At 32.4% G+C, this 15581-nt stretch overlaps 1 long non-coding RNA gene across 1 annotated transcript in view; it reads right to left on the bottom strand.

Annotated features, from left to right (window-relative positions):
- Positions 1 to 613: 613 nt before the first annotated feature.
- LOC141547767 (uncharacterized) overlaps positions 614 to 15581 on the bottom strand; it is a 100648-nt gene continuing 85680 nt past the window's right edge. The window contains exon 3 of the long non-coding RNA XR_012483618.1: positions 614 to 2014. This is a non-coding gene — a long non-coding RNA (uncharacterized LOC141547767). The remainder of the gene's footprint in view (positions 2015 to 15581) is intronic.

Genomic DNA, 15581 nt, shown 5'->3' with positions numbered 1-15581 from the left:
AATACTGAAATAAATGGATTCCTTAAAATAATCAGTAGCATCTATTTAAAACCATCAGCAACCATCATATACATTGGAGACAAACTAGAACCATTTCCAATAAGATCAGGAGTGAAATAAAATTGCCCACTATCATCATTACTATTCAATATTGTATTAGAAATGTTAGTTTTGGGAATAAGAGAAGAAAAAGAGATTAAAGAAATTAGAATAGGTAATGAGGAAACCAAATTATCACTCTTTACAGATAATATGTGGGTATACTTAGAGAACTACAGAGAATCTACTAAAAAATTACCAGAAACAATTGACAACTTTAGCAAAGTTGCAGTATAAAAATAAATCTACATAAATCATCATCATTTCCATATATTACCAGTAAAGTCCAGCAGCAAGAGATGAAGTGAGAAATTCTATTTAAAATAACAGCCAAGACACAATCAGGAAGTATATGAACATAATTGCAAAATACTTTCCACACAAAGAAAGTCAGATCTAATCAATTAGAAAAATATCAAGTGCTCATAGACAAGCCAAGCTAATATAATAAAAATGACAATATTACCTAAAGTAATCTACTTATTTAGTGCCATACCAATCAAACTCTCAAGAAATTAATTAACACAGCTAGAAAAAAATAATAACAAAGTTCATCTAGAATAACAAAAGGTCAAGAATTTGAAGTAAATTAATGAAAAAATGAAAGTGACCTAACTGTGCCATACCTAAAACTATATTATAAAGCAATGGTTGTCAAAACAATTATTTAAAAGGATAGTTTACTTCTCAGATCTGTGGAGAAGGAAGGAATTTGAAGCTATAAAAGAACTTCATTATAGAATACAAAGTGGATAATTTTGCTTATATTAAGTTTAAAAGTTTTTATACAAACAAAACCAATGCAGACAAGATTAGAAAAGAAGCAATAAACTGGGAAAATTTTACATTTAGAGGTTCTGATAAAGGTCTCATTTCTAAATTATAGAAAAAATTGACTCATTTATACAATCCATTTCTCAGTTCATAAATGGTCAAAGGATATGAACAGACAATTTTCAGATGAAGAAATTGAAACCATTTCTAGTCATATTAAAAAGGTGCTCTAAATCACTATTGATTAGACAAATGCAAATTAAGACAACTCTGAGGTATCATACACCTCTCAGATTGGCTAAGATGATGGGAAAAGATAATGTTGGAAGGGATGAAGGAAAACTAGGACACATACATTGTTGGTGGAGTTGTGACTGATTCAACCATTTTGGAAAGCAACTTGGAATTATGCCCAAAGAACTATCAAATTGTGTATACCCTTTGATCCAGCAGTGTTTCTACTGGACTTGTATCCCAAAGAGATGTTAAAGGAAGGAAAGGGAACTCACATGTGCAAAAATGTTTGTGGCAGACTTTTTTGTAGTGGCAAGAAACTGCAAACTGAGTGAATACTCATCAGTTGGAGAATGGCTAAATAAGTTATGGTATATGAATGTTATGGAATATTATTTTTCTGTAAGAAACAACCAGCAGGATGATTACAGTGAGGCCTGGAGAGACTCGCATGAACTGATGCTAAATGAAATGAACAGAACCAGGAGATAATTATACAAGGCAACAGCATGATTATAAAATGATTAATTCTGATGGACATGGTTCTCTTTAACAATGAGATGATTCAGGATAGTTCCAATGGCCTTGTGATGAAGAGAGCCATCTGCACTCAGAGAGAGGATTGTGAGAACTGAATGTGGATCACAACACAATATTTTCACTCTTTTTATTGTTGTTTGCTTGCATTTTGCTTTCTTTTTCATTTTTTTCCCTTTTTGATCTGATTTTTCTTGTGCAGCATGATATTTGTGGAAATATGTATAGAAGAATTGCACATGTTTAAAATATATTGGATTATTTGATGTTGGGGCGAAGATTCCGGCACCAGGAATCACCATGTTTCTGTGTAGTCCTGGCCAAACAGGCATACTCCAGTAGTCTGACCATCACTTGCTTCAATGTTACCCTGGGGAAACACAGAAATACCCTAATTACCTCAGCATACATAAGATAGATAAACCATTGTTTAATTTAATTTTTTTTAAAAGAAGAAAACCAAAACTCCAGTATCAAAAATGAAAAGGATGAAATTATCACCAATGAAGAAGAAATTAAAGCAATCATAGGAAATATTTTGCCCAATTATATGTCAATAAATGTGACAATCTAAGCAAAATCAATGAATATTTATGAAACTATAAATTACCTAGATTGACAGATCAGGAAATAGAATGCCTAAATAATCCCATCTTAGAAAAAGAAATTGAATGAACCATTAATGAACTCCTGGAGAAAAATTTCGCAGAGCCAGATGGGTTCACAAATGAATTCTACCAAGCTTATAAATAACAAGTTCTTCTAATACAATATAGATTATTTGAAAAAATATGAAAAGAAGTCTTACCAAACTCCTTTTATGTCACAAATATGTTGCTGATACCTAAACCAGAAAGAACTAAAACAAAGAGAATCATAGACTCATTTCTCTACTGAATATTGATACAATTTTTTTAAATGCTACCAAGACAGTTACAGCAATATGTTACAAAGATTACATGTTATGGTTTATAATAGTTTTGCAGGATTGGTCCAATGTTAGAAAGACCATCAACATAATTGCCCATCTCAATAAGAAAACCAACGGAAAACATACTTATCTCAATAGATACTTTAAAATTAATTTTTGACACAATACGGCACACATTCCTAGTTTAAAAAAAACACTACTGAGTATAGGAATAAAGGGAGCATTCCTTAAAAAGATAAGCAGTAACTATCTAAAACCATCAGCAAGAATTATCTGTAATAGAGATAAGCTAGCTTTCCCAATAAGATTGGGGTGAAACAAGGATGCCCATTATCACTATTTAATTTTTTATTAGAAATGTAAATTTTACCAGTAAGAGAAGAAAAAGACATTGAAGAAATTAGAACAGGAAATGAGGAAACAAAACTATCACTGTTAGCAAATTATATGATGGTATATTAAAGAACAATAAAGCATCAACTATAATGCTACTCAAAATAATTAACAACTTTATCAAAGTTGCAAGATTTAGGATAAGTCCACAAAAATCCTCAGCATTTTCATACATTACCAACAAAGCCCAGCAGCAAGAGATAAAAAGAGAAATCCCATTTTAAATAATTGTAAACAATATAAGATACTTTTAGGAGCCCTACCTGTGAAAACAAATCCAGAAACTACATGAACACAATTACAAAACAGTCTTCACAAAAATAAAGTTAGGGTTAAACAATTGGAAAAGTATCAATTGATCAGAAGTAGACTGAGCCAATATAATATACATTTCAATTCTGCCCAAACTAATTTACTTATTCAGTACCATAGCAATCAAACTACCAAAAAACAAACAAACAAACAAAAACCAACTATCTGATGAAGCTATGGGGAAAAATAACAAAATTCAACTGGAAGAATAAAAGGTCAAGAATATCAAGGAAATTAATGGAGGGAATACAAAAGAATGTACCCTAGTAATACCAAATCTAAAATTATATTATAAAACTATATTATAAAGCTTCCAAACTATCTAGTACCACTTCAGAAATAAAGCACTGGATGAGTGGAATAGACTTAGTACATAATACATAAGTAGTCAATGATAAAAGTAATCTAGTATTTGATAAACCCAAAGACTTTACTTATAATTAGAAAAGTGCAAGCTAAAACAGTTCTGAGATACCACTTCAAAAGTATCAGATTGAGCAAGGTGATAAAAAAAGGAAAGTGAGAAGCTGTTTGAAGTTGGAATTGTGAACTGATCTGGAAAGCAATTTGGAACTATGAACAAAGGGCAGCCAAACTGTGCATACCCTTTGACCCAGCAATGCCACTACAAGGTTTTAATTCCAAAGAGAACATAAGAAAGGGAAAAGAAGCTTTATTACAGGCCTTTTTGTGTTGACAAAATATTGGCAATTAATTTGCCATAAATTGAAGAATACTTGACTAAGATATGGTATATGGATGAAATGGAATACTTTTGTGAAAAAAGAAATGATTAACAGACAGATTTCCAAGAAACTTGAAAAGATTTGTATGAACTGATGAAAAGTGAATGGATAGAACCAAGAAAACATTCAATCAGCAGCATAGTGTGAACCAGCTATGACTGACTTAGTTTTTTTCAGCAACACAATGATCCAAGACAAGTTCAAACAACTCAGGAAGGAAAATGCTATCCAAAACCAGATAAAGAATTGATAGAATTCAGATTAAATCATCTTTCTTCCCTTACTTTTTTCTTCATTGCATTTTTTTTCTTTTTAATCTGTTTCTTCTTTCACAACAATTGTGAAATAATTCCTCAAATAATCTGGTTTAAGATTCCATTAGCTTTTTTGGTTGCTATAACATACTTTTGACTCTCATTGAGCTTGGAATCCATTAAGTACTTCACATATTTTTCATACTCTTTGCTGTTTAATGATGTTTCCTACCATGTTATTCTCATGAATTTGATTTTGTGAAATCTATAATTTGTTAAGCATCACACTGAAGCTTTCATTCAACCCGAATTTTTAAAATGTTTAAACAGCACAACACCAAATTAAAACCCCTAAAGAACTCCTTTCATGTTTAAATATAAGCATTAACCATTCATTAGACCAGCCCATTCAACTAGTTTCAAGTACACCTAATGTATTGTCACTTAAATTTGAACTTTTATATTGTCAATAATAATATGAGAGATTTTGTCAGACTTTGAGGTAAACTATATTGACAGCATATTTCTTATCTGCTAGTACAGCCATCTACTCAGAAAATGAAACTAGATTGTTCATTATAGAAGGCCACAGATAGTGGGGGAACTCTAGGTGAGGTATAAGACCCTTCAGCCCAGAGGGAACCTGTTGACAATGACTGATTCGGCTCCCCATCTCTCTTAAGGGCTTTCAGTCTTCCTGAGAAGTCAGGAGGCAGTGACTTGTGTTGTAATTAAAGCAAAGTGATACTGAGTAGCAAAGAGTCATCTATATACAACAGCAATTTGTTTATGTGGTTCCACATGCATAGTATATAGTTAGCTTATGCTCAATGTGCTATGATTATATAAGGGTATTAAGGTATATAAGGCTGAGAAAATTTGGAATAAATGGACTCCATGTTTGACCATCCATGTGAGTCCCACCTCTTCACTTCTCTTCTAAGACCAAGGACTCAGGCTGGTACCAAGATCCAGACTTTACAATTCATGTCTGACCAAACTTGACTAATCCACACCAGCTCTTTATGTTCACTGATTTTTCCCCTAATGTTTACTAACCATCTCTTCTACAATACATCTTAGAATTCTGTCAAAAATTAAAGTAAAAAAAAAAAAAAGAATAATATTTGTTCTCTAATTCAATGGTATATTTCTAATTCTCCATGATCTTTTAAAGATTCCAAAAAAAATGACTCCACAAAGGCATCTGCCTGTTCTTTCAGTACTGTATAACTCAGTTCATTTTAGACAGGTAACTTAAACTGATCAAGTGAACAAGTATTCACACATTTATTCCTGCAATATTTCCAGTTCAAAGATGATCCTTAATAGCAGAAAAAAGAAACAAAGTAAGAACTGAGCAATGCTGCCTGCTTTATTATAAGGTAGGTCTGTAGGTAAGACTCCATTCCAAGTTTTGAGTCTTTCAGTAACTTGGCTCACCAAAACTCCCTTATTGAAATAGTAGAGATTGCTTGTCAATATAATAAATTAATAATCTAGCAACTGAAGCAAAATGCAAACACTACTTTTTGGATTAAAAGTTAAACCTTTGAATTTAGGACAGGAAAGAATGTCTACAAGGAGACTAAAGGTATTTGGGAGAAAGATACATGAGATAATGGTACAATAAACTTTACTCTGATGCATATTTCAACTATTTTTATCTCTGTCTAAGTAACCAAGATCTGGAGCTTAAAGGATTTTACATCATAGTAGATTTTGTTAGGCTATAGGAATTTTAAAAGAGTGCACTTTGTATCAAACCTATGAGCATTTGAGGTATTTATATGTTTGTGCCTCTGATCAATAAACTTCAAAGAGTCCACAAACAGGACTTCTCTGCCTGGCCCCCCCCGTATGTCACATACTTCATTTCACTACAGGAGCTGGACTCCAACACTTTATTCTATCTATTATGATGGTTCCAGATCCTAAGATTATATTGAATTAAGCAACTTCCAGATGAAGAAATACATTACAAAAAAAAATATTGGTACTTTCTCTGCAACTCAGGAATTCAGAGAGTTGCCTAGAGCACTAAGGGTTTAAGTGGCTTGCCCAAGATTATCCATCTAGTATGTGTCAACTTTATTGGCCAGCGTCAGCCAATTTTAAGCTTTAGAATAATTAAAATTATTCTTATATGATAGTCCTATTACCTGTTCTTGCTTCTATGATCTTAACATTTAATTACGATATGATTTGAAATATAACAATAGCCCAGTATAATTCTTTCACCCCAGCAACATCAAAATTATAAAAAATGCACTAAATTTAGAGTAATTGTAGATGTTATAATGAGAAAAATTGAAAACATCTTCAAGCAATGGAAATCTGTCTTTAAAAAAATCATACAGGAAACTGATCCAGAAATATCAGAAGCAAATAGCAAAATACACATTTAAGAAATATATAAAGCAAAACTGAAATACTCCAAATTTAATTCACTGAGAAAAATAATCAAACATTTAATTATAACAAAAAACAAGAAATATTGTGAACTACAAAAGGGAAAGAATACTATTTATACTATTTCACAGTTCAAGAAAAACCAACCTTAATAGAACAGAATTATTTTTCATTTATGAAAAATCCAAGTGAAAAATAGAAGACTGGTTATGATATGACATATTGTAGAAAATGACCAATTTCTCCAGCCCCCTTGGTAATGCTGAAAGAGTAGGAATAAAAGAACAGGTCACAAATGAAGCAGGAATGAGGCCTACATGACAGAGATGAAAAATGTTAATCAAAATGGTTCCACAGAAAGGAGAGTAAGTTAGAAAGAGATCTCACTCTTTTAGATGGTGGAGTAGCACACTTCAGAAAGACAGGTTGGTTTGTTTGTTTGTTTTAATTTGGAGTCATATTTCTGACTATGGAAAAAAGGAGTCTTAAAAATCAAGTAATATATGGTCTGAAGATAGTTGCACAAGAATACCAAGGAATAAGGGGAATATGTGTTAGTATCAAGAAGGGTAGGTAATGAATAAAAAAGGTAAACGATGAGACCAGATCTGAGTTCAAGATGCAGAGCATTTTCCATTATTTCCTTCATGTAATAATGATATTCCCCTGAATGAGTTTACTCAGAAGAAAATCCTTTCAAAAGAGATATAGATGTGAAGACAGAGAAGAAGAAAGGATGACAAGTTTAATCTTTAACCACTGGGTTTATTGGAAATAACAAAGAATATATTCTCTAAGAGCTTTAAATGTGTAAAAACTTTGGGGAAAATAAACAGATCATATATGCATTTTTGTATGTGCATGTATGTGTGCAAGTCCAATAAATGGATCATTAAATTATTTTTTCTCTCATCTCTTTTTATTTTGTTTATATTTTTTAATTTAATAGAATATAGAGGCAGAAAAGAAAAAAAAACAAAAACAAAAACAAAAACAAAGCAGAATATTGTAATAACCCAAGCAGAATATCAGAGAGGATTTAAAAATATAACAACGAATTTCTAGTTCAAGAAAAAATATATAATAGTAAAAGAAATCATATTCATGAGTGTCCATCTTTTCTTTGCTTCAGTGTAGGTTATTTTGTTCTCTGCTGTGAACTTTTTTTTACTTTGTTCTTTCTGCTCTCCTCTCACTCCAACCCCTTCTTTCTCTGTAATCTCCCAAAGCTACTAAAACATATATGTATATATATAAATAAATATATACATGCATTTATCCATATGTAAACATGCATCTAAAACAACATTAGGATGGCTGACATATAATGAAAATGTCTTTCTTAATTGAATCTTCAAACTTGATTATGTCCAAGTTTAATGACTGCTAGCCATAATTTTTTCTAATAAATTCAATTCCTGATCTATGGCACAGTGTTTATGTACATCTTTTCTTTCCTATTTGCTAAGTCTTCTACTTTAATTGTGCTTCTTAACTTGCTTTGCTGTTCCTTAATCTCTCCCCACCCATGGATTTCTCTCTTATCTTCTTCCCCAACTTTGCATCCCTCCTCTACATTTCCTTCCTCTTTTATTTCTTTGTAGACTTCTGGGAGTATTATATCATTCATGGTATATGTGTAATGTTGCATATTTAACCCATTCCCGATGTGAATTGGTTTTCAGAACTTTGAGCCCTCCTCCCCCTTCTAATGCCTTTGTGTCTATTCTTCCTCTGTACCTCATTTGTATGAATCTTTCTTTTGGGTTAATTCCTGCTGTCAATCATAAATATGTAGTATACATTTTCATGTAGAAAACATAAACAATTTGTACACATTAAGTTCCTCAATATGAATCTTGGATATTGGCACTTAGATGTTGTTTTCTACCGAGTTCTGGTTTGGTTGATTTAAAGTTATTGAATGTCCTTTTTTTTTTTTTTTTTTTCATTGAATACTATAAATAATTTTACTAGCTATGATATTTTGGCCTCAGGTCTAGTTCTTTTGACTCCTCGCATATATGATTCCAGGACTTGTTGTCTTTTATTGTAGCTACTGATAAATCCTGTATAATTCTAGTTGTAGCTCCAACATATTTTAATTGCCTTTTTCTTGTTTCTCACAAATTTTTCTCTTTGATCTGGGGGTTTCAAAATTTGACAAAAAATATTCCTATGTGTTCTCCACAAAGGATTTCTTTGAAGTGGTGATCAGTGGATATTTTCTATTTCTACTTTTCCCTCATGAAGACAATTTTCGTGGATTATTTCTTGCATTATTGTATCAAGTTCATTTTTTTTTTGGTCACAGTTTTCAGAAAGACCAATTATTCTTATATTTTCTCCTGTTGATCAGTTGTTCAGATCTGTTATTTTTCTTAAAAGATGTTTCACAACTGGGACATTGATGCATTGTTGGTGGAGTTGTGAACGAATCCAACCATTCTGGAGAGAAAGCTGGAATTATGCCCAAAAAGTTATCAAAATGTGCATACCCTTTGATCCAGCAGTGCTACTACTGGGCTTATATCCCAAAGAAATACTAAAGAAGGGAAAGGGACCTGTATGTGGCAAAATGTTTGTGGCAGCCCTTTTTGTAGGGGCTAGAAACTAGAAAATGAATGGATGCCCATCAATTGGAGAATAGTTGGGTAAATTGTGGTATATGAATGTTATGGAATATTATTGTTCTGTAAGAAATGACCAGCAGGATGAATACAGAGAGGCTTGGAGAAACTTACATGAACTGATGCTAAGTAAAATGAGCAGAACCAGGTGATCATTATACACTTTCAACAACAATACTGTATGAGGATGTATTCTGATGGAAGTGGATATCTTCAACATAGAGAAGAGCTAATTCAATTCCAATTGATCAGTGATGGACAGAATCATCTACACCCAGAGAAGGAACACTGGGAATAAGTGTAAACTATTTGCATTTTTTGTTTTTCTTCCCAGGTTATTTTTACCTTCTGAATCCAATTCTTCCTGTATAACAAGAAATTCAGTTCTGCACACATATATTGTATCTAGGACATACTATAACATATTTGATATGTATAAGACTGCCTGCCATCTAGGGGAGGGGATGGAGGGAGGGAAGGAAAAAATCAGAACAGAAGTGAGTGCAAGAGAAAAGATTGTTAAAAAAAAAAAAAAATTACCCATGCATATGTACTGTCAATAAAAAATTATAATTATAAAATAAATAAATAAATAAATTTTTAAAAAGATGTTTCACATTGCTCTATTTTTTCATTCTTTATATTAGGTTTTGTTATTTCTTGGTCTCTTATACCTTCACTAACTCCCCCTTACCCAATTCTAATTTTCAAAGGGTTAGTTTTATCTTTAAGATTCTGGTGTTTGGGGATTTTTTTAATTTTTGTTTTTAATTATTTATTTTTATTTAATTTTTTTCTCAATGTTTCTCATTTGATTTTTAAATTCTATTTTGAGTTCTTCTATACATTCTTTCTGGACAGGGAGTCATTTGCCATTACATTATTACTTTGGGGTAAAAAAATCTCTTTTTACTTCAGTGTCCTCTTCTGAAGATAATCCCTGATCTTCCCTTTTCCTATAGTAAATTTTTCTATGGTTAGGTTCTTTCTTCTTTGCCAGTTCATTTGTTTAAAATGATAAGTATTAGTGTAAGCAAACCTAATCAGGGTGTGAGGGCTGGTGCCTCTGCCTTCATTTCAGCTTTCCCCCCAACCAAAAGCACCACACTTTTGCAATTGCTTGCAGCCTCCCAGCACTACTGCTTCTGCACTTACCAGGTATGCTGGTTCCTCCTCATCCAGGACTGAGTCTTTGCAGCACAGCTGGGCCTGGCATTCCTAATTAGCCAAGGTTTTCTCAGTCTTTCCAGACTCAGACCCAGGCTCCTCAAGTGTCTGCTAGATGAAGGTCTCTGTGGTTTCTGCTAATACTCCAGACACACCCATCTAGTTTCATGACTACCCACTTGGTGTTTCTATAGAGCTAGCCTGGAGGTTTTTGCACTTTACACGACTTAATTCCAACCTGAAGTCTTACATTGGATCTTCGTGAACTGTACCAGAAAGATCCCTGTTCTGCCCCAAATCTTCTTGATCTTTCACCTTGATTTTCTCCCTGAAGTGCAAATTTTTCTGTTTGTAGAGGAAATCTGGAGAGGTTGAAATTTATTAACCTACTCCATCTTCTCCCAGATTCTTTTTTAAAAAACAAAAAAAGTTTATTATTTTAATTTGTAAATAATTTTAAAGAACCCTTTCTTTTTCTTTATATCTGCCTTTCCAAGCATCTCTGCATTTTTCATATTCATTACTTTTTTTATAATGGTTTATTCCATCACATAAATGTATCACATATATCTTTAGTCATATCTTAAATCTTAATCTATGAGCATATACATTATTTCCAGTCTTTGCTACCATCAAATGGACTTCTGTGAATATTATGGTATTTATTAAAGCTTTATTAATGTCTTTGATCTCAATGGATTATTTGCCTACCAGTTAAATCTCTGGGCCAATGGGTATGGACATTTTCATTACTTTCTTAGTTTAATTATTGATTGCTTTGTAAACTGATTGGTACAATTTGTAATTTCACCAACACTGAATTATCATACTTTTATCAAAGATATTGGATCCAAAAATTTTTCTTATCCTGATTATAGTAACCTTTCAAATGCCTGCAATTGACATGTATTTTACCTTCTATAGTGTTGTTTGTTTACAAACTATCTCCTAGAAAAAACTTTGAAAAACAACTGATCCAATTTTCTTATAATTTTTGGTAGTGTAACATTTAATATTAAAATCATGCATCCATTTGAAACTTATGCTGAATCATATATGGTGCCATTCTAAAGTTATTCTTATGTCTGTAAGTTCTTTTTTTTCAAATGACTTTCTATTTTCCTAAACATTTTTCCTGCCAAATAGGGAATTATAGAATATTGAAATCATCCAGCTAGAGCTAGAAAAGGATTAAAATATCCCCTATGTATACACATCACAAATATGTAACATGACTTGCCAATGGAATGCCTGTGGAATGGAAGAATTAATCCGTTTGCAGCAGCCAAAGGTGAAAGATAAATATGCTGTCAAGGGACTAGGGTTTTATTGAATTCTTCAAGGATATTGTCCCTGTCTGTTTCCATATTGGGTACGGTCTATCTCCAAGAACAAAGCAAGCAAAGACCCATACAATGTTTTGTATTTGTACCTTATATCAATATCAATATCTATCTAGCTATAGATATAGATATATAGTAGGGAATAGGCTTTTATTAGATACACATTTGGAGAAGACCAAAAGATAAAGGTTCAACAATCTAGTCAATAAGGATTTCTAGTAAGATCCCCTTACTCCCAAATTCTCATACCCTGGTACCTAATATTGTACCATAAGAATGAAATTAGTTTAGTTTGAAGTTTTTATCCTCATTAAAGCTCATATTTTTCTGAGGAAGTCATATTTTAAGACATTCATAAATAGTTCAGTGTCTGTGAATTTCATATCCAATGAAATAATATAATGAACATAAAAATAATGGAAAAAAACCCTGAAGATCACAAACTTTCCTGTATCCACAGTGTAGAATACCTCTTTTCTTTTACTGTTAGCTTCCCAAGATCAGGATATGTGTTATATTTGTCTCTGTGTCCTAAGTACTAGAATAGTAACTACTATACACTTAATAAATGTTTGTTGAATTGCAGGATGGTAATTATGGTTTGGTAGTATGTGTGTGTGTGTGTGTGTGTGTGTGTGTGTGTGTGTGTGTGTGTGTGTTCTTATAAAGTCATAATAACACTTTTCAAATACTGGAAAGACTAAAATATCATATAGTGGAAATGAATATATTAAGCCTATTACAATTAAGGAGATACTAAAAGTACATAGGACTTGGGAAAAGATCATATTTGTGTCTTTCTTAACATAGAAAACATCTACCTCTGCCAATACAGCCCATTATTTTTTCAGCAAACCTGTGAGACATGGACAGTTGCTTGGGAAACTAAGAATTCCAAGGACTTAGAGAAGATCACACAGCCACTCTAAATAAAGGTCAGGAGTTGAACCCAGATCTTCCAAACTCCAAAATCAGCTTTCTATACACTATATAACCCAGTATCTCAATAGAGTGGAGTTTTTCTTTTCTTTTTTTTTTCTTTTTTATGAGTTTAAGGCTCCAGGATTGAATTAATTACATGAAAACCTCCTAAACACAAAATAATAATAACAACAGAGATGTTACCTTAAAGCCATTGTTGTTAATCTCTGAGAAATGATGGAGCAAAGGACAAATATCAGAAGACTCCTAGACATGGGTAATTTTCTCCCTTATTCATAAAAAGGCAAAAATTATGTTTCTAGAAGCTAAATTGTAGAAACTCTGATTTCAATCTCCAGCAACATTCTAGAATTTCTTAAAGATGGTTTGCTAATTCTCCAATTGAGAAATGGTCAAAGGATATGAACAGAAAATTTTCAGATGAAGAAATTGAAACTATTTCTAGCCATATGAAAAGATGCTCCAAGCCATTATTAATCAAAGAAATGCAAATTAAAACAACTCTGAGATACCACTATATGCCTTTCAGATTGCCTAGAATGACAGGGAAATATAATGCAGAATGTTGGAGGGGATGTGGGAAAATTGGGACACTGATACATTGTTGGTGGAACTGTGAATACATCCAGCCATTCTGGAGAATGATTTGTAACTATGCTCAAAAAGTTATCAAATTGGGCATACCCTTTGATCTAGCAGTGTTACTATGGACTTATATCCCAAAGAGATTTTAAAGAAGGGCAAGGGACCTGTATGTGCAAGAATGTTTGTGGCAGCCCTCTTTGTTTTGGCCAGAAACTGGAAACTGAGTGGATGCCCATCAATTGGAGAATGGCTGAATAAATTGTGGTATATGAATATTATGGCTTATTATTGTTCTGTAAGAAATGACCAACAGGATGATTTCAGAAAGGCCTGGAGAGACTTACATGAACTAATGCTGAGTGAAATGAGGACCAGAAGATCATTATATACTTCAACAACAATACTATATGATGATCAATTCTGATGGGTGTGGTCCTCTTCAACAATGAGATGAACCAAATCAGTTCCAATAGAGCAGTAATAAACTGAACCAGCTACACCCAGCAAAAGAACTCTCGGAGATGACTGTGAACCACTACACAGAATTCCCAATCCCTCTGTTTTTGTCCGCCTGCATTTTTGATTTCCTTCACAGACTAATTGTACACTATCTCAAAGCCCAATTCTTTTTGTACAGCAAAATAACTGTTTGGACATGTATATGATATTTTTAGTTATATATTCACAGATGCTATATAAATGTTTATTGATTGTTTATTGTTTAATTAGAGTACCTAGATGGTGTGGTAGATAGAGTGCTGGGCCTGGAGTATGAAAGACCTAAAGTTAAAATCCAACCAACTACACATACTTATTAAATATGTGATCCCGGGCAAATAATTTATCCTCTGTTTCATTCATTTTCCTCTGTAATAAATAGACTTATTAGGGAGAGCAAATGATATTTGCTGAAGAGTTATTACAATGCCTACCACATAATTGGTTCTTTATAAATCTTTGTTTTCTTCTCCTAAATTCATATAGGTTCATTCACAGTTGGCCAAATAACTATATCCAAATAGTTTTGGTTAATGGAACAAAGTCAGCCAACAACATTATTTTCTTTTCTGTTGGTCAAACCTATGGACCCCTCCTCAAAACAATATTTTTAAATTTAAAAAAATATATCAGATTACAAAATAAAATAACTACATTGAAATATAGTTACCAAAACAAAAACAAAAACAAAAAATTCATGGACCCTAAATTAAGAACTCTTTTCTTTAAAAAAGAAAAGTTTCTAATGGTATTTAGCATGTAATTATAGATCTCTGTTCTTATTCTTATTCTTTTATAGTATGTTCATCAATAACTTGAATATAAAATCAAATTTATAAAGTCTCTCACAACACAAGTCTCAGGGAGGTGGCTAATATAATTAATGACTGAAACAAAATTATATATAACTATAGAATTCTGATTCAGAATTTCAAATAAATGTTATTTTCCACTAGATTTAATTGTTCATTTGTACAAATATAAGATGGGGAGACTTGACTTGGCAGAAATATATGTGAAAAATATCTTGGTGTTTAGTTGACTACAATGCCAACGTAAGCCAATAACAATACCAATTTTAAAAGCTAATTCAATTTTAGTCATTATTAACAGAATTTTAGTGTTCAGATCAAGTGATATAATAATCCCAATGGACTCTGCTGATCACATCTCATCTGGCATTATTGTATTCATTTTCGAGCATCATATTTCAAGAGAGACACTAATAAACAAGAGTCCAGAAAGAAGAGAGAGAGGATGATGATAAGTATAAAAATCATGTTATTTAAGAAAAACTGAAGAAACCAGGAATGTTGTTGTTGTTGTTGTTGTTTTTCTGAGCAGAATTAACTAAGGCATGACTTGAAAGCTGTCCTCAAATATTTGAAATGCTAACTTATGGAATCAGGAAAAACTATTCTGTGTGGCTACACAGTACAGAACTAGGCCTATGTAGAGAGCTGAACTCTGAGAAGTATACTTGAAACAAGAATACTTACAAGAAGGAATTAACTCAGTGGAATTGATGAGATGATGGTTCTCTAATTCACATATATACTCAGTATTTAATATAGTGATATAATGGTTCTCACACATACATAGTGTGATGTAATGATGTAATCATACTAAGGTATTTAAGGGCTGAGAGGACTGTAAATGTGACTTCCATCTTTGACCATTCTCCTGGTCGCTCTCCTGCTTCCTGCACTCCTCCATTAAGATCA

This window comes from Sminthopsis crassicaudata, chromosome 6 (assembly GCF_048593235.1).
Source record: "Sminthopsis crassicaudata isolate SCR6 chromosome 6, ASM4859323v1, whole genome shotgun sequence".
Classification (NCBI taxonomy): domain Eukaryota; kingdom Metazoa; phylum Chordata; class Mammalia; order Dasyuromorphia; family Dasyuridae; genus Sminthopsis; species Sminthopsis crassicaudata.
This window is presented reverse-complemented; position numbering and strand designations above follow the sequence as displayed.